This window comes from Dryobates pubescens, chromosome 12 (assembly GCF_014839835.1).
Source record: "Dryobates pubescens isolate bDryPub1 chromosome 12, bDryPub1.pri, whole genome shotgun sequence".
Classification (NCBI taxonomy): Eukaryota; Metazoa; Chordata; class Aves; order Piciformes; family Picidae; genus Dryobates; species Dryobates pubescens.
Genome location: NC_071623.1, coordinates 18,641,369 through 18,667,044, shown reverse-complemented (window position 1 = coordinate 18,667,044; position 25,676 = coordinate 18,641,369). Strand labels below are relative to the sequence as shown.

General features: G+C 38.6%; 1 protein-coding gene across 1 annotated transcript in view; it reads right to left on the bottom strand.

Annotated features, from left to right (window-relative positions):
* DSCAM (DS cell adhesion molecule) overlaps positions 1-25,676 on the bottom strand; it is a 459,734-nt gene that overhangs the window by 315,886 nt on the left and 118,172 nt on the right. The window lies entirely within an intron of this gene.

The following is a 25,676-nucleotide window of genomic DNA, read 5'->3' as shown; positions in this document are numbered from 1 at the left end:
AGGGATGTCCAGGGAAAAAAAAAATAATCCAACAAAGTCATCCAAAGCCTTGACCATAGTTAACATTAATTTCCAGCAAGAAAAGAGTAAAACACCTTCCTGTTTCTTGCCAATATGATATTACAGCCAAATGTATTCAATCACGCCAGAATGGAAATTCCAAAGTGTGCATTATGTTCATTTCTAAACCATGCTAACTTAATTAACTCTCAGTTAAATGTGCACTGATCTTAGACCTAAAGTCTGTTCAATGTGGTATTTTTCATTAGGGAAAAAAAGAAAGAATTTGAAATGTGCAAACCGTTGGTAGCAACATAAAAGAGTCCTTTTCCTAACAGGAACAACACACACCCACTTCAAAGTCAGTGGAGGTTTATATTCCATTTGTACCTTGTTATGCTCTTGTCAGTTTCGCTTGGATCACGTAACATGATTTGAGCAATACTATCAACCAAACATGGCACATAATACTCAGTGCCATTTAAAATGCAAACATCAAGTAATAAGGCAAAAAAAATTATTAAAGCATCCAATAACAGTTGTATTTAACCTGGGTTGCCACTGCTACATTCACACACAGTGTGGCTGGTGGAATGATTGGAGGCATAACTCCAGATACTCAGATCCTGTAATTGGTGGGCATACAGCCATTTCTAAAAATAAATAAAGAAAAGCAGGGAAGGGGCTTATCATTCTTGGCAGAGCTGTAACTTTTTTCCTTTTTTAATGAACCCAGATGTACGCTAGAAATAACTAGAAGATGGCACACTTCACTAGCCACTAATAACTTAGTTGATCGCAAATCGATTATTATCTAAGAACGCTTCGCTGGGTTGTTGGTTGGAGTTGGGTTTTGTGTGTTTGTTTTTAAATAATCGCATACTTGGATTTGACACACACCAAGGCAGAGGTTACAGCTGGCAACAGGAAAGTAATCTGGCTACCTCCCGAAGCAGGTGCCATAAAAACAAATTGTTGTCACCAGAAGTGTCAGGCACACCTGGCTGTCAGAACGGGTACTTAAATAAGGTAATGACTCTGCTTTGTCCTAGAACTGAGGATGCAGAAAGTTTGTTCCTCGTGGCAGCTTCTCAAAATCACTTCTAAAATCCACAGCTGGGTGAGTCTGTTCTCCTTTCCTCTATACAAAATGGATTCTCAAGCATATTCTAGGCTATCTGAAGAAACAAACCATTGTATTAAACTGATGTCACCTACGTTGTCCATCCCTTACCAGTTGCTTCAAAATAAAACACAAGTGACCAGCACTCATACAGACAGAGACATATACATGCTAAAGAGAATGCTATACTGACATACTGAAGCACATGCATACATAGCACTCTGTAGCCATTTTTCTGTCATTAGGGATGCTAAAAGAGACAGATACCATGACAGGTCCAAAAAACCACTTTTCTGAGTTAAACAGAGACTGTGACTGTGGGCTATATTTCATGTGGCCAGTCAGTTGCCAACAGATTTTTTTTCCAGATTTCCTGAATGTTACAGTGAAAGGAAACAGTTCCCTACCACTCAGAACAGAGCTCCTTCAGACTCCAGAAGGCTATGCCTTCTCTGTCTTTTGGCATCAGCAAGTCCAGAAAAGCTCAAAGAACATATTGACTTCTCTGTCTCCTTTGTGATTTAAGAGGTGGGCAGAACAGTGCATAAGCTCCTGTGCTTATTTCTGCTGTAGCTTTCTTTGATGTACAATTTGCTCCATCTTATCCCTGATTTAATCTTCACATTCCTTGCTCATGAAGCTCCTGATTTCCCATGTGTCTGAATGCGCTCAGTAGGTTTATGCAGCACTTTCTGATACTTTTGCCATGCAGGGTAAAGTGCCATCTCTGCTGCGAAACTCAATTATGCTCCATTTGCTAACACTCTCTAGCTAGTAAGATTCCTGGTGTAGTTACTCTGTAGACATATTAGAATATTGTAAATCAGCATCTGGTTATGTCAGAAGTTGCTCTTATTATCTTCCTAATAAAACAGACCAAAGTATCCTACCTTCTCTGCAACTCAGCACCAGCAGATGTTTGCTCTTTATTCACTCATTACAATTTCCATTCATTATGATACACAGCACTTCAAAGTAACCCTTTGAACCTGAACAGGTCTACAACCCTCATACATACAGCTTAATTTTGCTTACTAAATGGTACTTGGTTTAGCATGAAGTCAATTTACATATTGATAGATCTCTTCCCCTTCCAGTCATAATATAAAAAGTTAGCATATTGCTATCATAATTTGGTGAACATCAAATCTGATTTCTTTTGATGCATTCAGCCACTTACAGTCACTTTAATGTATTTCCCTGGCATATGCACACAAACTGTTTCATGTGAAAACACTTACATTGGCATTCAACTCATTTTTTTCTTCAATGCTGAAAAATTCAGAGATGTGCTCACCTTTCCAAAAGAATCAACATTTTCAAAATAGGGAAAGGGGAAATGTTCTTCAGCAGTAGAGTCAACAATAGTTTTACACTGAAGCTGCAAAGTTCGTTCTTTATTTGTGTTAGCTCAACATGGGGAAAAACATATGGCTTTTACCATAGAAAGAGTAAGACCAAGGGAAAGAAATGAAAAGATGTATGAAGTCCATATACCATTTACCAGAGCAAAGTAACTCTGGCCAATCACTCTTAATAAGAAACAGAGTACCAAGACAGAAAGAAAAGGGACACTGGGGGAAAAAAATTCATATCCAAATGCATTATGTTTATATGCTGTTTTTCCACTCTCACAGCCAAAAAGCCACTACCATTATTTTCTTTAGGAATCTAGAAGGAAAAGTTATATGCATCAAAACACCTTTTTTGACTTTTCACAAAGGTATGTTTTCATCTTTCTGGCATTTAACAACTCAGTTTTCCAGCATAATCGGTGTCTCTCATGCAAAGTACTTGGTGTGTTTGCTGGCTATTAAATGCTGAGTTTACAGCCCACCATTTAACTGCTTGCAGTTGCTCAACATCCCTGGTACTAACTGATGACTTCTGGCAGTAGCCATGCTTTGCTATGCAGGTGCATGAAATTGCACCACTGCTCACATAAAGGCTATTTGTAACAGGTACCTTTTCAAAAAGATGCTCATGTACATGACAAAGGAGTCTTCCCACTCTGCAGCTCTCTGAATACATATGTGTTATATACATACATGTATGATATGCTCTTGTGAATCACTTGCATAGCAGAGAAACACCCCAGAAAAGCAAAACCAAACCACAAACCCACCATAACACACAGAAAAAGAGGAAAGGAATAAGACATTGAGAATACTGCCACCATATTTCACTGGTTCTTCAAGGCATAAAGCACAGAGGCCATCACCCTTCTTTTACAAATCATCTGAGACTGTACAGCTAGATAAACTAGCACTGAGAATTTGTTACCAAGCTCAGTTTCTAGTGATTGTAGAGCATGGGAAAAGAGATGACAAAGGTAAAACACACTCTTTTCAATTTTGTCCTCCTACTAGTGTTGTCAGTAAGGCTGGACCTGCAAGTACAAAACATTATCCATGCTAACAGTACTCTGAGGTCTATCAGATTCACTGTCCCTGACTCACTGATTGATTTTGTTTCTCCCATTTCTGGGTCAGTGAATTCTTACTTTTGGCTATTTTCCAGGGAAGTATTAACTGCAGCAGAACAGACTATTAATCCAGTGTAATTCAGCTTGGGGGAGGGCAGAAACAAACCCATAATTTGATCTACAGCCTTTGTCATTAGCATATACGTGTGTACTTGCACATGTATTCAACTCCCAAAATTTCACCTTGAATGAGAAAAAATTCCCTTGGAAACAGAAAGGGTTAGCAAGTACAAAACATCTCCTCATTAAAACATTGATGAGTTTCTGGCCTTGAGCTCTCTTCTTTATTTCCAGTAAATGTTTCCTATGAGTTTGAAAAGGCAGTTGTAAGCTAAATGTACAGTATATTTGTGTGTGAAAAGAATGTGGGAAAATGGAATTAAAAGAGAGGATTGTCCCAGGAATTAAACATATTCATTAATAAACCACCTTCCCCAACAGAAAAAGTCTCTATGGGATAGTGAAATTTTATCACATTCCCTGAGTCACTGTTTTAGTTTATTTCTTCTGAGATTTCTTTGAGGACCTTCTTAACATTTTAAATGAGGTATTTCATCTTCACTACCTGTCAGAAACCATGAATTTAGACAAGACCTCCTATGCCTTGAAGGCATAATCAGACAGAGAAGTAATTGCAGTCTTTTGTTAAATTACTTTTGTGACTGAAAAAGGGGCAAAGACTCCACTGCTCAGTGCTCCATTGGTTGCTCCGTTCTGTTTACAGAAATGGTGTGGTTTGACTTTTTCATTTAGTGTTAATTTCTAGAAGATTGACTTTAGACTTGAAAAAAGGCCCAAACAGGGAAAAATATTCAAGTGGCTATAAGACAGACAGGAACAGCATTTTGAAATCAAAGAACATTCTAAACTAACTGTAGGTAACTCTTTTGAGTCATCAGTTTATTCTCCCTTAAGACGTAACTGTTTAGGCTTCCACCTTTTCTTTAGTTCTTATCTGGCAAGGAACGACTCCACAAGGAAATAAAGTGAGAACAATGCTGAACAAACACAAATACACTATTTGCCTGTCTGCCTCTGTGAACTCTACAGGCATTGCTATCAAAATGCCAACAGGCAAACAGAGCCTATAAATTTAACAGTGCCAGAGTGATACATTTACAGAACTGCATCATTGCTGTACTTCAGGCAAGGAGAATAAACCAGCCTTTTTTCAGGTAGCATGAGCAGCTGAGCATGCTATGCTCCTACAGGACTGAAATCCTGGCCTTGTACCACATTGCATACCAGGCAGAGTCTAGGATCCAGTTGCATGAGTGCAAGACGCCTTTAAGAGATCCAACTATGCATTCCTTACAGCAGCGCAACCTCCTCCTTGCTAGTGCAAAACCTGCCCAATAATAATCAAAGGGGCATTTCAAGAAAATCACTCTATGAAGGGCCAAACTGAGCCCAAGCATAGCAGAATAAGCCAGAACATATAAGCCTTATTCTTCAACAGCTCCAGCTCTTGTCAAGAGACTTAGAAAACAAGCAATTTTGAGCATGAAATCACACAAATAGCAGAATATGAAAACCAGAATTGAAATTGCCTCCTTTCAAGGCTCTGGAGAGCTCCAGTATTAGAAATGTAGCATTGCCAGTATATTTATATTAAGTCAGCAGGACATGGGCTAGTGAAGCATGAAGCAAACTGCTGCAGTGCTGCCCACCAGAAGTGTTCCACCTGCCCTGGTGGCCATACCTAAATATGCTTTTACCAAAATAATACAGAATATGGTTTTCAAATTTTTTTTAGTAACCTTTTCCAATAATCCATTTCACTCTTTAGGTATTAAATGACAAATGAGATTCAGTGTAATAAATGTAAAATGGGACTTCTCATGTGCTTTCTGAGTAGTATCAGAGGTCCACTGGTCCCAACACCATCTGCACATAGGTGATGACAGGGTAAGATGGCAGGAGCCATTCCTGGTGCAATTTTGTCCCTACTACTTGCTTGGGAAGTACATGGTCACCTCTCAGCACTACAGACCATAACATCTGGCTGGTACTGGCCAAAATCATGCCCAAGAGCCTGCTAACAATTAGGCAGTGTTTGCACAATCAGCACTGGACAGTCTGACCCTACAGCTCACTCCCAACTCCTGTTTTATTTATCAGTAGAGACGTGGCCACTGAACCGTTAAAGTTGGCTGTAATCATTCTGTTCATTCCAATGAAGCTGTGGTTACTTTTAGCAATCTGGAAAAAGGCCAGGTGTAGGAAGAAACATTCTCACCCTTGTTTTAAGAAAGATTAATCTACACAACATTTCTCAGGAATATTATCAACATCTAATCTCCTCCCTCATATCGCAAGGCACAGAATTTTTGACCCAGTGATTTCAGCAGTGTCTTTATTACCTCTTAGATGTCCCAAACTTACCTTTTAGAAGGCTACTCACTGGGATGTATCACCTAAGGCTATATTTGAATGAGAAGGTACTCTAAAAATTAGCAAATGTGAACATTCTAATGTTAAAGTCTCTAGTTTCCAGGTGTGGGGTTTTTTGCACTTTCATGAAATTAGCAGAGTTTCTTCTTCAGTGTATGCTTTTATCATGGTAAAATAATGTTTGAATGCTGAATATTGTCTTTGAAAAGTAAAATAGATCTTGCACTTTAACTTTTTCACAGTAAGACACATTTTCAGGGTGTTAGATTTCATGGATCCTTTTTTAAAGAACTTTTATCTGCTCTCTAATTTACAACATCCTTTTTATCACAGAGACCGAGATGAAATTTCAGTCATGGTCTCATCAGTGTTGTTTGTAGACTGCTGCCATTTGACATAACTAAAAACATTCAAGAATAGAAGTTCCTTGTCAAAGGTTTGCAATAGAAATGTACACAATGTAGATCAAGAAAACCTTTTTCATACAGAAGAAATCAGTTTATAGAGTCTTCTGAGAGAGGTGATTCTGCCCCTCTATTCTGCTCTGGTAAGACCTCCCCTTAAGTACTGCATCTAGCTCTGAAATCTTCATCATAAAAAAACACAAGAATCTGTTGTAGTGGGTCCAGAGGAGGGCCAAAAAAAACAATCAGAAGGATCTTCTCCCTATGAGGAAAGGCTGAGAGAGTTGGGGTTGTTCAGCCTGGAAAAGAGAAGGCTCCAGTGAGGCCTTATTTTGACTTCTCAGTACTTAAAGGAAGACTTGCAATAAAGGTAGGGCAGACTTTTAAGAAGGGCTTGTTGCAATAGGACAAGACTTAGGGTTTTAAACTAAAAGAGGGTAGATTTAAACTAGATATAAAATTGTTTTAAATTTTTTTATTATTATGAAAGTGGTGAAACTCAGGAACAGGCTGCACAGAGAGTGGTAGAAGCCCAGTCCCTGGAAACATTCAAGGTCAGGTCAACAGAAGCCCAGTCCCTGGAAACATTCAAGGTCGGGTCATAGAAGCCCAGTCCCTGGAAACATTCAGGGTTGGGTCATAGAAACCCAGTCCCTGGAAACATGCAAGGTCAGATCAAATGAGGCTCTGAGCAATCTGATCATGTCCTTGCTTCCTGCAGGAGTGCTGGACTGAGAATGACAACAAAGTCCCCAGTCAAACCACCACCATGGACTCTGTGTTGTTTCTCATGTCCTCCTGAACACTCAGAGCTTTTTGAGGTCCAGGCCCTTTTGGGGCTGCACGTGCACTGCTGATCAGGTCACCTTTCAGCTTCTTAGCAGTCATCACACATCAGGCAGAACAGTTAACTTCTCTTTGGACTCTTCCTCCCTGTCTCTCTCTCTCTCTGTCAGTTAACATGCATATTTGAAACCCTGCTTAGCATTCCCAATGTATTTCCAAACCACAGCACACATTCATAAACATTCCTTGGTGTTTGTAACCCGATCAGACACATAACAATTTCCAGTTGTCAGAACAAAAATGACAGTAGTTTTAACAAAACCAAGATAACGTGGCCTTACCCCATATTTAATTCCAGTGGGAAATGCACAGCTTTTCCCGCAGAGTTTGGACAGTGAAGAGAATAAATAAGATGAAGAACTAGCAATAGTACAAAATCTAAAAGAAATAATAATAAAGAACCATCTCATAAGCACTGTTTGGCCTCAAAATGCAGTGGTCCATTCATTATATATTGGATGAGTTGATTTCCAAAGGTAATGAACCCCTCTGCTTTGAAGTACTGGTTCAAAAACTCCTTCTCAGTGAGGGTATTACCCAGTGCATGCAAGAGAGAGAGAGAGAGAGATTGCCTCTTTAGTCATTAATCCCACCCGAGGATCAAATACTTCCCCTTACACCCATGACACACCAGTTGCAAGAAAAGCAACTGTTTATTATGGAAAATTAACACTAAGAATATTATATATAATTAAAACTATCCTAATGTATTTGTGTATGCTTCATGAGGTATAGCAACAGAGAACAAAGTTTGCAACATGGAGCTGAGCTCTATGCAGACCACTAATCAGTGGTCTAAAAAGAAATGCAAGGAAATGAGAGTGACAGCTGATCAAAGGGTAAAAATATTAATTATAAAAGTGATGATTCAGTCTCTGAAAGGTGAAAGAATACAAACAGATCTGCAGCTCCAAACATGATAGGAATACCATGCATTTTTTAAAAGTACATCCATCAGATGAATAACTTTCTCATAAACTATCCTGGGTTAATATAAATCTTCAAAAATTCAGTGATTAAAACTCAACATTAGTTTTGAGATGGTTGGGTGTTCTTGTTTTGTGGGTTTTTCTTGGTTTGTTTAGTTGGTTTAGTTTGTTGGGGGGGTTGTTTTTTGTTTTATTTTGGTCTGGGGTTTTGGTTGGTTGGTTTGGTTTTGGTTATTTTGTTTGTTTTCTTTTTATATGACAGTGTGAGAGCCCAATGACTGTTGTCTCAAAACAATGCATGTGGCACAACAGAGCTAATATCTCCCAACTGCTCTATTTTCTCAGATAAAGTGTGACATTACCTGGACAGAGTGATGGTTTTGACTGGCCTTAATACTCTCTGGGACAGCTGCTGGCCTGGCAGTATGGCTTAATGATGAAAAGAGATAATTTCTGTGGAGGTTGTGATTCCTTCTTTCCTTATTTTAAAACCACTGAAACACCACTGAAAGGCCATCTCGCTTGCCTCTCTGTGCACACCTCTCTGTGACTTGAAGAGACCACCCTTCCTGTGTCAAAAGGATATAAAAGGACTACAACTTCAGGGGTCCAAGTGTTATATTTACCACAGAATACTCTGGTGAAATGTACACCAGCTACCAAGAACTTGCACTATACCCATGAGACCTCATGGGATCCAAGCTTGGTGATATTTCTTTCACTTCTTAACTCTTCCTCTCTCTCTTTTTGCCTTTCCTTTTTCTTCCCATTTTCCCTCTGCTCCAGTCCATTACCAAGTTTTCATTTGCTCTAATAAACCAAACTCATCAGCCATTTGGCATTGGTTCACTTTTATTTACTTCAAGGGAACTTTTTTTAATCTTAGCATGACCTCCTCTGCTGCCCAGGTTGGGTGTGGGATACTGGATCATGACAAAGAGTTAACCCAGACACTAGGTTAGGTAGATATTCACAGTGCAAAAGAATAGGCAGAATTTTCAGTGTAAGTGCTTGAGACCCATTGAGAGATATTTCAGTGACTGCCATACATTAAACAGAATTTTAAAAGCATATTGCTACTTTAAAATATTAAAGAAAACATTAAGGAGTAAACAATTATGAAATAATTACCTCAAGATCAATATCTATTTGATAGAATTAAATTACTAGTAAGAATATGTATGGTTAGTTTGAGAGATTACTATCTTGTATTTAATGCCTTTACATTTTCTGCTCACCTACTGACAAACATGGCAGCTGTTTAAAGCACTTGCCACTGCTTGCATATGAAAATTCTATTCACTTTGTCTTCTTCCCATATCCCTTATCAAACTTGTCACAGGAATAGATATCTTCAATGAAAGTCGAGAAAGACAAACCCTCCTATTTAAAAGCATCCTCAATACAGGCTTTCAGTACATCAACAGACGTGCAGGCTGTACACAACACAGAGGTCTGAAGCTGTCCATTTGTTTAATAATTGCCTCCTCCATATACTTCATTTCCTGGTAATAACTGTCTAAATCAGTCCAGTAAAACATGGCATGTTACCCCATCACTTTGCCAAACAGGCACATTCAAACATACACCATCTTTCTGTAGGTTTGGGCTACACAATGGAGGAATATTTCACTTCAAACCTCAAATTTGCATTCCATCCAAGAAGGGAATATAGTCACGTGCATTTGGAATCAGATAACAAGATGCCTTTCTCTGCTGTTCCTGCTTTGTCAAGAGGCTAAACTTTAACGACTTAACGGCAAAAAGCCTTTTGCAAGCCAAAAAGATGAATCTGAATTTTTTATAAGTGCTTTTAAATACGAGTCCTGAGATCAAGGAAAGTTATATGCTGTCAAACAAAAGAGAACTCCACTACTCAAAAAGGTGCTGCAAGTCCAGAAGTAAAAAGCCTCCCTCTGAGACAAAAACTATTTTCTTTGCTCTGCCTGTACATATAGATTGAGATAACTAAAAGTGCATTCTAAAGGAAAACAAATCTTAATTATTATTTTTTTTAAAGAGAATACACAGGACAGAAACTGTCAGTGTTGGTCTGTAACATGTATTCATTTTCCAGTGACAAATACTGATTTGTTGACATAGGCTAGATTTTCCTTAAAAAAAAACCCCAACAAACCAACCAACCAAAACCCAACAACCAAACCCAAACAAACAAAAACACAACCTCCCACAATTTTAATATTAAAAAACCCACTAATAAGTAATTATCAACCTCAAAATATTAATATTAAGATATCAAACATTGCAGAAATAGCAGAATTGAACTCAGTCGTCTATTGCTTGCCGTATCTTTTCAAGGACTGAAAATAGCATTTTATTTTCTACCTTGCATTTTTACAACTTTGCAAACAAAATAAAATAAAATCACATGCTTAATGTGCTTGAAGAGTGACCCTTCATCTTTCCCAAGGTCAGGTACCTTCTATTCCTAGATTTATATTGAGAAAGGGAAGAATTGTCGGCCCTGCTTTGAGCAGGCAGTTGGGCCAGAAGAACCCCCAAGGTCCTTTACACCCTTAATGATTCTGGGAGTCTATGAATAAACCTTCTGCCTCTTCAGAAATTGTTCCCAGCTATCTTAGTTGGGCATATGGTATCAATTACCATAATATTCCAGTTCTTTTCAATCTCTAATATATTTATTTTCACAATCCTTTTGAGAGGCAAGAAAGTCTATTATCCCTGTTTTACAGATAGAGGACTCAGGTATTGAAATTTAAATAGTTTCTGTTAAATATTTCTTTTCTATTCCTCATGCTCGAGGTTCCTTGGATGGTGTGTGGATATGTGGATGGTGGGTGGATATGTGGATATGCACAAAATACTGAAAATATTCTTAAGTCCTTCTGGGTAATTTCTTTCTCATAATTTCATACCTGGTAACTTCAGTGATTTTATAACACTAGAAAGCTTTCATTTGGGCATTTTAATTTAACCACCCAAAAAAACCCCTCCTAAAACTCTGGTCAAGGCAGAATCTTCTGACTTGACAGCCTACCCTGGACACAGCCAAAGACAAGCACCTAAATAAGTAGCATAATTATTTCAATGCCCTAGCAAATACATAGTTAATTTGTAGATTGTAATTCATAGACATCACAGGGATATAAAAACTTGCTGTTACCACTAGCATCATACTGACATGAAATACAGATTAGCAACTACTCAGAGAGAGGAAAAGATTCTTTAGCCTATGAATCAAAGACAAATTACAACACAGCATTTAAAACAGTCCCTTAAGATTTCCATTCACAAGGCTCATCTAAATAATTCACAGACAGCTCCTCAGTTTCATGAAGACAAAAAGATATTAGCAGGTTAGCAAACCAAATTAAGCAATTAAAAAAAAATAAAGAGAAAAGGTAAAATATCTTAACACTTTATGAAATAAATTTTGATCCATACTTCAATGCAATAGCCTACTTCTAAAAGTGATCCAAGAGAGATGCAAGGCCAATGAGCCCACGATATCCAAGCTTTACTGATATTTTGTATGGTTCTAGCAATTTATGTATAGAAACATATGTTTCACTTTAAGACTTACATGTCTCAAACTTATACTTCTGATACATCATAAAAATAAGAAAGTAAATAGTAAATGTGGATAGTTGACCAGGAATGACTATCCACACTGAGCCTGTAGAAGATCAGTAATATTTTCTCATCTGAATTTACTGAAATCTTAATCACAAGCCCTTGCTATGTTTATATCCCCAGGAACCATATTCATTTGCTTTAGTGTATGCAGTCTTCTTTGTGACAGATTGTTTTTAAAATATTTTAAAGGAGATACTCAGTGTGCAGCTAAGACTTTTTCTATCAAAGGTTGAACAGCAGAGTTCTCCATAGAAAGGGTTCACTCCACTTCGTGTTCAATCTCCTGAGTAGTGTGAATTTATTAACCACTTTGAAGTAGTAAAAATGCGATGTGTGTATGTGTACAGATGATCCAAACAGTATAAAAAACAGCCAGGAAATCAATAAGGCAGCTTTTTAACAAATGCATTTCCAACCGATCAAAAGAATAGCCTAACGGCTACATACGGCTGATCTAACACTCATTACATTATCATTTCAAGGAAACATCTTTTGCAACTGAAAGGTGAAGTCTTTCTGTAATGAGCTCCTTCTGAGTCAGCAACCAGACCCTTTTGTATAGTGCTGAGACAAAATAAATATGTGGCAAACACCGGGGAGGGAATTATTCTCTGCAAACAAATGTTTTCCTGCTTGTGAGGGCTCTTGCTTTGAATTGGTTTGCTGCTTAAAAGCAAGGAAACATAGACAGAAGGGGTCTTTAATGCAGGACCTTTTCAGGAAAAAATGTAACTCATTGGTGGTTGCCTGTGAGGGATGGATTAGCAGGGGGAAATGTACTCTGTCTGGCATTAGCAGATTTAGACCTATGCTGAATGCAGAATGGGATTTGAGCAAGCCCTGGAGAAGTTCTCTGATGTTTTCCACAGTTCTCTCAATTAGATGAATGTTTCCCTCTTGAGCTGTATCAAAGCTGAACACATTTTACAAATTAAGGAGGTGCAATATCTGAAATAAAAGGCTTTGTTTAGATCTGAATAGAATAGAATAGACCAGGTTGGAAGAGACCTTCAAGATCATCACGTCCAACCTATCAACCAACACCACCTAATCAACTAAACCATGCAACCAAGCACCCCATCAAGTCTCCTCCTGAACACCTCCAGTGATGGCAACTCCACCACCTCCTCGGGCAGCCCATTCCAATGGGCAATCACTTTCTCTGTGTAGAACTTCCTCCTAACCTCCAGCCTAAACCTCCCCTGGTGCAGCCTGAGACTGTGTCTTCTTGTTCTGGTGCTGGTTGCCTGGGAGAGGAGACCAACCTCTGCCTGTCTACAACCTCCCTTAAGGTAGTTGTAGACAGCACTAAAGTCACCCCTGAGCCTCCTCTTCTCCAGGCTAAGCAACCCCAGCTCCCTCAGCCTCTCCTCATAGGGCTTGTGTTCCAAACCCCTCCCCAGCTTTGTTGCCCTTCTCTGGACATGCTCCAGCAAGTCAACATCCTTACTAAACTGAGGGGCCCAGAACTGGACACAGGACTCAAGGTGTGGCCTAACCAGTGCAGTGTACAGGGGCAGAATGGCCTCCCTGCTGCTGGCCATACTGTTCCTGATGCAGGCCAGAATGCCATTGGCCCTCCTGGATGCCTGGGCACACTGCAGGCTCATGTTCAGCCTACCATCTACCAGCACCCCTAGGTCCCTCTCTGCCTGGCCGCTCTCCAGCCACTCTGACCCCAGCCTGTGGCACTGCATGGGGTTGCTGTGGCCAATGTGCAGAACCTGGCACTTGGATGTGTTAAATCTCATGCCGTTGGATGCTGCCCATCTGTCCAGCCTGTCGAGGTCCCTCTGCAGAGCCTCTCTACCCTCCAGCAGATCAACTCCTGCCCCCAGCTTGGTGTCGTCTGCAAATTTACTGATGATTGACTCAATGCCCTCATCCAGATCATCAATAAAGATGTTAAAGAGCACAGGGCCCAGCACCACCACTCTCTGGGCTCAGCCCTCTATATAAAACATGCAGGTCACATCCTCAACATAAATTACCAAAGGTCTACAAAGCCACCGATTACAGAAATTGATGGATTGCACCTTGCTAGTGTATCTTTCTTTGTTTGTGTGCTGCTTTGTTCAGAAAACCATTATAAAATTAAGAAGCAGAAGTGGCTCATTTCAGTAGCAGGCATTCAGATAGTTGACCCAGAAATAACTGACAGCAATGACATGTTAGGACACAAGACAGGAATTTTCTCACCTCTTTTACTCAAAGATTCTCTTGCAGGTGAAACTATGTCCTAGAAACTACTGGTAAGGAAACATGCATCTGCTATGAATAATCACAAGGTAATACAAATTTCTTTGGTATTTGACTTTCTTTTTTTTTTTAAAGTAATGGTAGTGGCTTGAGGCCACCACATTGCTCCATAGTTCATTCTAAATTAGCAAGGAAATTCAATATCCTCAAAATGTCTTAGGATTACACAATCAAATTCCACTTTCAAAGGAAAGTGCTGGCTCACAAAGCATCACTCTTTCTACCCTCATCAGGTAAAATCATCTGTAACCATTACTGAAACCTGTGCAGTCAGGGTAGCCTTATTAATCTCCAAACACAAGTGCTGCACAGGAGACAAAATATTTTTTGATGGCATTCATTAGGAGACTAGTTATAAAACAAAGGCTTACAAAGACAAGGCAGGCTGAGGCTGACTCCTGTGTTTTAACAGTCCCTTGTTTGTCTGGAGTAATGTAGTTTGCCTTACAAACATTATTGGCATGAGTATATAGGAGGGTTCCCACAGGGGCTGGAAAGAGAATCAGAAATTCTTGTCTCTATCTGTCCTCATAATGGTTTGAGGAAGGTCAGGAGATGCCTTTACTTCAGTGCTCAGAAGTAAACACAAAAAAATTAGGATTCCATCTCTTCCAATGTTGTGTCTCTTCACTATTAATATCTATGTCTTAAGCTCTTTAGTCCAGGCTTGCTGAAATCAAATGGATAAAACCAGATACTTTTGGGGCGTGATTTCTCCAGACAGACATGTCTTAGTCTTGAAAAGATAAATCACCCTAGAAATGTCTGTTTCTCTTGTCTTTTAATGAGATGACTTAACTCAGAAATAGGCATTTACATTCTAGATGTTTAAATGTGACGAGCTAAATCCCACGCTCACTGTCCTGGAAGGCATCCCACTTTGCAGTTTGCGGTATTGCAGTGACATGACATCTGTGCACCAGCTCTTCAAATTCTCTGTAGAATCTAACAGCTTTAAGAGGAAAATAAAATAGTACCCTTTTCATGGAATTCATAAATCAGGAAGGAAAGAAAAATCTCTTTAAATCTGTCTTATGTTGTAGTGGTTGTTTTTCCACTCCTTTGTCTCTCTGAGAACTGGCTTTTTAATTTGTGTTGCATGTGCCTGGGTTTGTGCACATGGACACTTCTCTGTACCAAACTTCCCATCACCTTCCAGTAGGAACTGGATACATTTTCTGCTGTATTAGTATCAACCTTCATATTTTTTGTTGACATAGTCTATAGGTTAATTTCTTTTTCTCACTGTCCCTTTTAAAAGTTGTTTTGCATATTCCTATTCATTTTTTTCTATTGTTTCCTTTTTACCATCATCCTTTAATTGCCTCAAAGGGTTTCAGGGGATGTTGGAAAAAGAAAGCAGTAGAAAAAAATTTGTGAGAAAGGTAAAAATAACAGTTTCATATTGTTGTTGTCCCTAAGACACAGTTGCCCTTCAAACTGTCCCTAGAGGTCTGGAGCATTTTTGTTGCTTTAACCATCTGAAAAAAAAAAAAAAAGAAAAAGAAAAAGACCCCAAAAAAACAAAGACAGAAAAAAAAGGTAGTTGGAAATTTTCTTGCATTCATTATAAAACAATTAATGTTAGGGCCAAAAATTGTGGTTAACATTTGCTGTCAATCACAAGTCACAGAGGGAGATCCTCTGGCCACCAGATATTGTGTTGCAAAATACAGAAGCATTCCTTTTGTGATGATGAGGCAAAAAGCTTTCATGTCTAATACACACAGTCAGAGGAACTATGAGCAAGGTGATGCAGGCCCTTCACTTTCCTTCCATAGTTTGTTTCTCCCTTCTCCCCACACACCAGCTTAGATTATTCTAAATGAAGTTACATATCACTACTGGGAATTGTAATTTCAATGCTATGACCTTTGTAGAGGGACACTTTTCCCTTAAGTAGATGACATTTCTGCTATCCTCCTTGCTTGCAAGAAAAGCTGAAGCAGGTGGTTCTTTTCCTCATTTTCTCATTTTGTATTTTTAATCATTGCATTCATATTACTCTTGCCTTGCTACAAAAAAAAAGATTGTACTTCTTAATATTTTGTAATTTATAGAATGGTCCTACAATGACTAAATATCTGCTAGAGTTTTACTCTCGCCCTGTCACTGAGACATTTGAGTATGCCACAACAGGAATATTTACACTCTCATTTTCTGCTCTGGATGGTTGCTGATGTTAAAATATTAACAACTGACTTAAATAACCAAAGCCTTTATAATCTGATGCTCCAACTCTGCCCTTCCCCAAACCATAGCTAGTTTATATGATAATTAAAAAGAAATTGGAAAGTGTTGAGTTTGCATGAAATAACCTCTGAGGTGAAAGTATCAGTTATTACAAAATTTTCAGGGGTTGGAACTATAACAAATCTCTTTTAATTTATTTTGGTTTGGGTGCAATAGTACTTTCTGTGTTTAGCAACTTAAAATGTATGAATGTGTTGAAATAAAGTACAGCAATACTTCTTACAATAGTAAAGAGATTCTCAAGATACAGATTAGGATGCATGATTTGAAGGGTAGAACAAGCTGATGATAAACATTGCCTTCTACATAAAAATACAAGAGCAATATGAAAAAATTAGATCATTGAAGAAGAACACTGTTCTCAGCTTGGCTTTTCTCCTACTATACTGACATATTTTCCTTTGTTCAATGTTATACATCAATAGCCACACAACCACTCTCATGTCTTCCCTTCCAGTCAGCTTCCCAAGACTGAAACTTCCTGAGCACATCTGCTTTTGACAAACACCAGGGAATGTAAAACAAATACAACTGAAAGGTCCTAGCTGCTGATTCTGCTGCTGCTGCTAAGAGTATTTGTTCTTCCCTTGCTGATCACCTGCCATCTTACTTTATGCAGATGGCATTCCAGCTGCTGTGTGACCAAACAGAAATGGTCAGTACACACACAGACCAACAGGTAACACTATCAGCACAGCAGAAAAGGCATCTTCTCCAGCTCTAAAATAAGGGTCCTCAGACTGGCTCAATATGAACTGCATGATGAACTCTTTCTGTAAACCCCATTGTGTCAAGTCAACACAAATTAGCCAGGCCACCAAGTTTTCTGCGTTACTCTGCATTTTCACCCTATCCTCATTTTCTGTTTATTGCCTTCATAATGTATTTAAACTGTATGTTAAAAATATCTGTTTATATGTGGCTTATATGCACCTTCCACTTTCTATGTTACTATCCCACATGCAGTTGCAACTGGCAGCTGGGAGGCAAAACCATTATATGTTGCTTAATGGTGCAACATCACGATCAATGTATGATCAAAACAGAGGAACAGAGAAGAGCACTGTCAAATTTATTTTTTTCAGGGGTCACTCCTAAGCACATTTGAGTTTTCTGATACATGAAAGTCCTGAGCAACAGAGGCAGCACTAACACTGACACAGAAGGGTATCCTCAAAGTGGAGTACGTGAGTCATGCAAATACCTGTAGTTGTGAAGGGTTTTCTTGACTGACTCCTTTGCAGTGAAATTCAGGAATGACCCCAGTGTGCTTGAGCAATGTGGGTCATCCACTCCTCCCAAGGTCGTTGAGCTCTTGGATGGCTCTCAGGTCAGAAAAGGAAGGTGACTCATCCTTTCCAGCAATGCTCACCTGGCAAAGCTAAACTATCAGTGAATTCCTGGCAATGCAGGCAGATCAGCCTTCTTAGCCTACTGTGGTTTATTTAATAGCAATGCAGTGCATATTTCTTATTTTCTTTCTTTTTTGAGGGGTTCGAGCAGTGGCACAAGATGAAACTGTCTCAGGGAGAACACACCACACTACCTCTGTTTCTCAGGTATTGCAAACTGAAGAAAATCCTGCTCTATTTCTAGCTGCATTTGGAGTAACTAAACTCATCCAATAAATACAAGGAAATATATACCAAGATCGCTTCTTTGTTTTGCGGTGTTGGCAGAGTCTCAGAGGAACAGTAAAATGAATACAGACTTTGAATGTTCAGAGGAAGACCATCTCTCACATAGTCTAAGACTGCAATTTAGAATGACAAAGGTACTTCTGTCTTCATAAAGTCCTTTCCTAATTTTATTTTTTCCATTAAAATACACAAAAAATTGTGTGTGATATTGAGAACTGGTACTTCAAAGTACTATTTTGTCTTAACATATGGCATTTGTTCTTCGCTATAATAATTTTCTATTTTACCTAGCAACAATAAGAAAATAGGCCCTGAAGGTGTTCCCAGATAGAAATCAATTACAGCTAATCAGAATAAATAATGAATATAGGAGTGTATTTTTCCAACAAGAGATGCCTAGAGATTTAGAGAAACATAAACAAGAAAAGCTGCAAGATGCAGGTATTGCAAAGAGTTCTCTAGAAGCTAACATATTTTTCTCTAGGTATTTACTACTTAAAACAGTTAACAAGGTTTGATGTGTACACTCTGTATATACATTTCCTAATTATTTGCATCTCTTTTATTTAAAATTAATGCTCCAAGTATCTGGCAATCTAATTTGAACAAACAAATAATTAATAGAGGGTTCACCTACAACAAATGAATCCTATCTTCCAAGGAAATTTTAGAATTTAGGAGGGTGATAGATAGAAGCCAAACTGGAAAAAACAACATTCTCAGAATCAAAGTTATATAATATTGCTTTCAAACAGGACCATAAAAAGTAAATACCATGAAAACATGACCCTTAAAATGTTTCCAGGTAGTTCCAAGGCAAGGTCTCATTTGTGCAAGAGTGGTGTTTCAACCACCAGACCTGCTCAGCCTCTTTTCTGACATCAACCTCCAAGCATATGAATTACCAAAGGCAAATATGCAGGTGACACTTTGCAAGTAAATTCTATCTCCAATGCACATAGGTGAAAGTGCTTGATAAACAGCCATGGAAGTGTCAGCAGGTGTTAACTTTGGGTACGCAAACAGACCATGTCTTGAATATTCAACGTTCACCTAAGCAACCAATGTAACACACCTCTGAAGCTGATAATGCTTCAAGCTGCAGTCCCCATTGTAACTTTGAATAATATACCTCATGAGGCTCATTTAACAGCACACTTTCCTCTCAGACTTGTAGCTGCTAAAGCAAGACATCTGCAATGGGGTAAGATATGTCAGCCATCTGAAGTGTCAGCTGTATCCTCATTGGCTTCTGCCATCACTTGGAGGGACTTAGACATTGCCTTTGGTACTGCAGGTTTACAACTCTGAGCTGGGGGAATGATCATGTTCTATAATGATTATGTTCTATAATTTCACAGCAACCATGCCTTCAGTTTTCCCACTGTATCCTCCTAACTCTGTTTTTCCAGATGAGAGTATCAGATGTTTTCAACAGTGGCTCCATCATAATTTAGGCAGAGTTATTTATTGTCCTATTATGTGTGACAAGAGGGGGAAGGTTAATCCGTCATCTTCCAGTAAGGATGACAATGGTGAGTATCAAGATGGCAACATTCTCTGCCCCTGACAGAATAATAACGGCACGAGGTACACAAATCAGGCAAGGTTATAGTTACAGGTTCTTTTCACCACCAGCTAGGTTGGAGTGACAGCCACCAAGAATATTTTATTGTTGACAAAATGGTTCATCTCTGGCAAACGGAGAGATCTATTGTTTTCTCAACTATGCTCCAATAACCTGTGCATGACTTTGAAATTCAAATACAAGCAACAATACTCAATGGTAAATGTAAGAGTGAAAAAAACAAACAACTATGTTCAAAAGGATTACTTGATAAGAAGTAAATAATTAAATTAAAAGAAAGCAAAAATAAACTTCTGTACTCCTCTTTCTCCAAGTTGTCTATGAAACTATGGTCAGGTGGGAATTACTGATTTTGCCATGCTGCTTCTGATCAGCATGCAAATAGGGCCAACAGGCACTCACAATAAGATTAGCTCTATGTATACAATCCATTCAGTTCTGCAATAAAGGATTGATTAAAACAGTAGGCATGGAAGACTACACAAAGATGCTTATTATGCCACTGTTTTACAACCTCTGACAAAGCAGTGCATCATAATGGCATGGCACTATTTGTTTAATTGTTTTGCTCTGGGTCCCTGCTGGGCCTACATTCACTTTGCTGGAAGCTACCCCTTAGTTCATATGCTCTCCATAGCACAAGCAGCAGCTACTTATCTGCAGCAATCCAGCTCAGAGTTTTTTCTAGATTTTATGACAGCACTGTTTTAGATTAACTGCTCTCTATTATTCTATGAGCCAGTTAATCACTGTACTGCTTGTTCTATTACAGGGTAATCAAAAAATTAACAGCAATCATCCTATAATGGCAAATCTGTGGTATTACATTAGTCAATTTCCTCTGTCCTGAGCTGCTCTTACACAAATTGCTCCTTTTTAAATAATTTAATCTATTTTTTAAACTCTGAAGTATCTCTCATATTTTGATCCTGACCTATAATGATTAGTTCAGGTAAATTATTTTCATAGCTATTCACATTAAAAAAAATTATCTATCATATCTGAAGTGGTTTCTTCCACCTAGACAATTTGATTCTCACTAAAACTTTGGTTTAGGCACACAGGTGCTGGTTTTTTGGTATTGAGTTTTGATAATTAAGCACATTTCCTGTCCCTAAAATAATTTCAAGCGCTCTTAAGCCAGAGGTATGGCTACTACCATTAATAACCTTCTTCTGCACTAAGTTAACTCAGCAGTGACAAACTTCCCATAGCAGACAAGAGACTTTACATCAGTATTGCTGATGAGTTGCAGCTAATTATATGACAGGACTCAAGCAGAATGATATAGTGACCTTCTGTACATAGTAAGTAGATGATCACAGGCCTGCAATTCAACTGAAACAAAAGTGAAAGAAGCCTGCTGACACAAGCTTTCTCTCCATACTATACAGGCACACTTCACCTCCCTTGGAATGTTTCAGACAAATTCTGTGTGTGACATGCTGCCAATATTCATCCTTATATCACAGTATCACAGTATAACTAAGGTTGGAAGAGACCCCAAGGATCATCGAGTCCAACCTATCATTGTCCAAGTCACCAACTGAAGTCTTATGTTAGTAAGAAGGTCACAGAAATTTTTTGTAGGCAAGACCCAATAGAGGAGATCCTTCAGTGGTGGCTCCAGTCTTTCACAGTACACATGAATGAAGAGGTCATGACTGGTTTTCTATCAAGCGAATAACCAAAATCCATTAGTTCAGTGTCTGGATGCTGAAGTGCTATAAGAGTTCCCTGTATAGGATTAATATAAATACTTATGGGTTTCTTTCAACTGACATAAATAGAGGACCAAAGGGAATAGGGCAACTTCTGAATGCAGTGTATAGGAAGTTTCAGACCATAATAGAAACACAGAAGGGAAAAATGCTGTCTTACAACAGCACCAGAAAGCCAGAAACTTTGGGCACCAGAAAGGACAGATCCAAGGACAGATCCTTTTGTATCAAACCTTCTTTAGTTTCCAAGTAGTACTGAAACTCAAGGACAAAAATGTATTTAATCTTTGAAACTCCACACCGCAAATATCAGCTTAGCACCAAGGCAGGGGAACTTGAGACTGCTGAGCTGCCAGTGGGCACAATAGCAATCATACATAGAAGTGCCAGATCCTCACAGTAGCCAAAGGTTACCTCAGTGCGAGGGCTCGGCTTGCACAAGTGATGGCCTACATGCTCCAAGATCAGCATCAGCACTGCACTGGGGATTGAAGCCTTTGCAATATGGCACTCCTCAGAAGCCAGTAATGAAAAAAACAAAGCAGGCATCTTTGCCTCACTGGCATCACTGAACCTCCCTGTACTGCCAGCAATCATCAGAAGCCTGATTCAAAATGTGTCTGCTCTCTTCAAGGTTTTCTGTGAGGTAAGCCAGTAGCAATCAGTACTTGCCAAACACCCAAAATAAGCACTTATCAGACTGGCTGGATGTAGCAATTGAACATCCACAGGGTGCAGAAAACAGGGAAGTTGATGTCCTCCACCAGATGCTAGAAATCAACTTAATATCTTAAGTAAACATGCATGTCTGACCATCCACCCTCTGCTCTTGATGCTCATTCCATTGTAAAAGGAATGAAGCTGTCACACATCAGCAGGCAACTTACTTGTGACATTAATATATGCCCCAAAGAGAAGAGTTACAGTTAAGTGCAGCATACCACTAGTAACACACAAAGAGTGCATCTAACCAGCCAAAATCTCTGCTAGTCAGTCTTCTAAAAACACAAATCAATATTAACCACTCCAGAAGTTATTGAAAGGTAGCAATGATTGTTCTTTTCTAGTGTTTCCTCTTGTGTTCAAAAAAATCATTGCATCATGGTACATATTATAAAATTTTCACTACTTTGTGAATAAGGTAATTGAACTATCAAGTCAACATAAAGCTGATGTGCTTCTAGGTCTCACACAAAGTACGTTCTTGTCTCTATTCGCAGAAACACAACAGTTGTTTAGCATGTGTAATTTAATAATGTCACTGAACATTTAAAGACACATCTTGGAAAATTGCAGAGAAGAGGAGACTTCAAGAAAAACATTTCTAGACTGTTCATTATTGTCACAAGTAATATTAAGCCACCATAAACTGAAGCAAACATGCTTTCTTTACATAAGTTCTTGCTTTACTACTCAAAGATTCTTATTAATGATGCAGAGCAAATGAAAGTATTTACAGTCATTCATATCTTGAACTAAAGAATGAAGGCTTCAGTGCAGAAAGACATTTAAGCATGTACTTAGTGGTCTGCAGTGGCTAGGGTTTCTTTCCTTAATCTGATTCCATTGAATAGCAGCACCTTTCTTTCTTTCTCTTTCTTTCTTTCTTGCTTTCTTTCTTTCTCTCTTTCTTTCTTTCACTTAAAGCATGTGATTATTCTGTGTAGACAGAGAGAACATGGATCCTGCTGTATACCTGACAGCCATTTCCAAATTGCATCTAATGATGTGACAAGTGGGGTGTAATATCTGTGAGAATGATTTTAAGGGTTTGCTTAGTACTTCCATTATCTTGATTAGGGTTCTGTGATAAGTATCTTTAAAAAAAATCTTATTTGCTTTTGATTTTTCCTTTGTAGTTTCATTGGTCTCACTCATTCTGAATTGAATTGCATGCATCATCTTTCCACCACAGCCTCCTACTTTATTCTGGTAATTTGAATGTTATTGTCCCCTTGCCATCCCCAGATGTGTACTTGTAGATTTCACTGCCTTGTTGGATATGCTCTCCCTAGGTTACTGTTGCATACTGACAGATTCACTGCAGGAATAAAATATAAATATTCTAGCTCTTCCAGTCTTGAAAAAAAAAAAAGAGGTCTGCCTATGGTCAAACAGGAAAATAAAATTAAATTAAGAAGTGTACTTCTCTTACTCTCTACAGATAGGTTTGATTTTTCCTTCTTAAAACCCCTTGGTAAAAGGGTTCTCTATTTCTACTGTACTTAAGTAATGAACAGTCACACATCATCGTGTACCACGCTTCTGAGAAATCGTAACACACAGGACCTTCACAGATTATGACCCTGCCTCTGGAGGATCCTGACAGGAGCAGGTACATGCAGATTGCAGTACTCATACTGACAGTAAAAAGCCAAAGTTGTAGCACAGAAGTTATTTTGGCAGCATGGTTAGCAGCACCTCCCTAAAAGCACTGTGACCTGGAAAGAGAAACGATGACATACCTGTTGAATGCATCATGGATAGACACAATCAGACAGCACACATTTCTAAGCACAACTGCTCCCTATTCATGGCACTTTTCTCTTTCTAAGGAAAGGTGGAAAAAACAAAACAACAAAACCAAACAAATGCAGTTTCCAAATTACTGGCAAAATAAGCCCATTCCTGAACCCAAATTCACAATTACAAAGGAGATCCATATTCCTATGGTTTCACTATGTCTACATCTTGAATATTAACATTGCTCCACAAACCAGGACCTGTAGCAAACACCAGCACTAGAGAACTGCTGAAGCACCAGAGTGGGGAGCAGACTGAGAACAAATCAAATTATAACAATTGGTGGAAATGTACCATGTGACTCCTGGAAGATGGCAAACAGCTTCCCCAACAAAGCATCATGCATGAGGACCCTGAACAAACATTCAGAGGTCTTCCATGGCCACACGCTGGTGGCTGTGTTCAGGACTACGAGGTATGAATGGCAGTCTTTAGTAGAAGAAATGACAAGAGAAGTGTGGGGGCAGAGGTGAGAGAAATTGCCACAGGGAACAGTTTCAGAAACTCCCAGGCTGCTGTACATGTCTGTGGTTCTTTAAGATGCCACAGACGAGGTAAACCTGCATCACATACAGAAAGCAAACACTTGACATCTTAACTATCTCAATGCGTGATTTTACCTTAGTTACTGAGATATTCGAATGTGGAGAAGATACACAGAAAAAAAGCAATATGACTGAGAATATCAATCACAACATTCAGTCACTGCATAATGTGGACAAGATTTTTGGCTGTTCTCCTGCTGAGAGCAATGAATGTTGACCCTTTGGAAATAACATGATCTGTTACTTGGGATCCAGGTGGGCACTCTTAACTGCCAAGCTCCTCTGGGAAATCAAGTTCATAGGATTTAGTTTTCATGGGAGGACTACTACATACTTTGCAATATTAGTTGGATCTTAATATAGAGTTTACTAAACGTGGAAAAGTTCAAAAGAACAGCAAAATTAGGAATCACAGCTACTGATGTCAAAATAATATGCCCTGAAAAGCTCACTCTTTGTGATGCATAGCTAGCACCACACAGCCTCAGAGAGCTCAGATGATGGTTCTAAGTCACACACCCCTTCCCGAGAGTGCTTTACATTACCACCAAGTCAGCAGATGAGATGAGGCTGACCTTTCAACAATAAACCACTGTTCCTCTCATAAGTAATTTCACCACAGCGATATTTCTCCACTTTTTCTTAGCAGACAATACTATTGCTGCTGCCAATGCTACTCTACAATTCCTTTTATCTATTTTTGAGCTTTTATGTGCCTAATAATTATAATGTAAATGTGCTTTCATAGCTAGTGGGCAATTCTTGTTTTTTCTCTCTTCATAATAAATTACTCATATTAAATTACAAACAACAGCCTGAGGCTATAGATGTGATGCCCAGAGGCTATTAAAAACTTTCAACTTCATGTCTGACAACTGGGGAGTTAAACATCCTCACATAGGTTACAGTTACAATAAAGGTGATGGTTATCTTTGTATCATAAAGGATCTTAACTGTCCAGCAAATCTATTTTTCTTAACATTTTATGAAGGCACAAAGCCACATTTTATATCTTTTATTGCTGTTTTCAATACTTCATAACCTCACAAGCCTGAAATTACCTTTTCTTTTTTTTTTTTAATGGCTGCTTCTTTCCTACTTTTGTTGTTGTATTGTTGTGGGGTTTTTTAACATTGGAAAAGAAATATTCATTGCCTCTAAACTCCTTACTCTTCCTTAGTCTCCAATAGTACTTTAAAATGCTGCTATAGTTGTTTTCAAAGTTTGCTTCTTAGTAGATGACATTGCCAAAGGATTCTACTGTAACTTTAATTTTTATTATTCCATACTGGTTTATTTCAACCAATGCAAGGAAGATGAGTTAGTTTGGTATTATATATCCAATAAT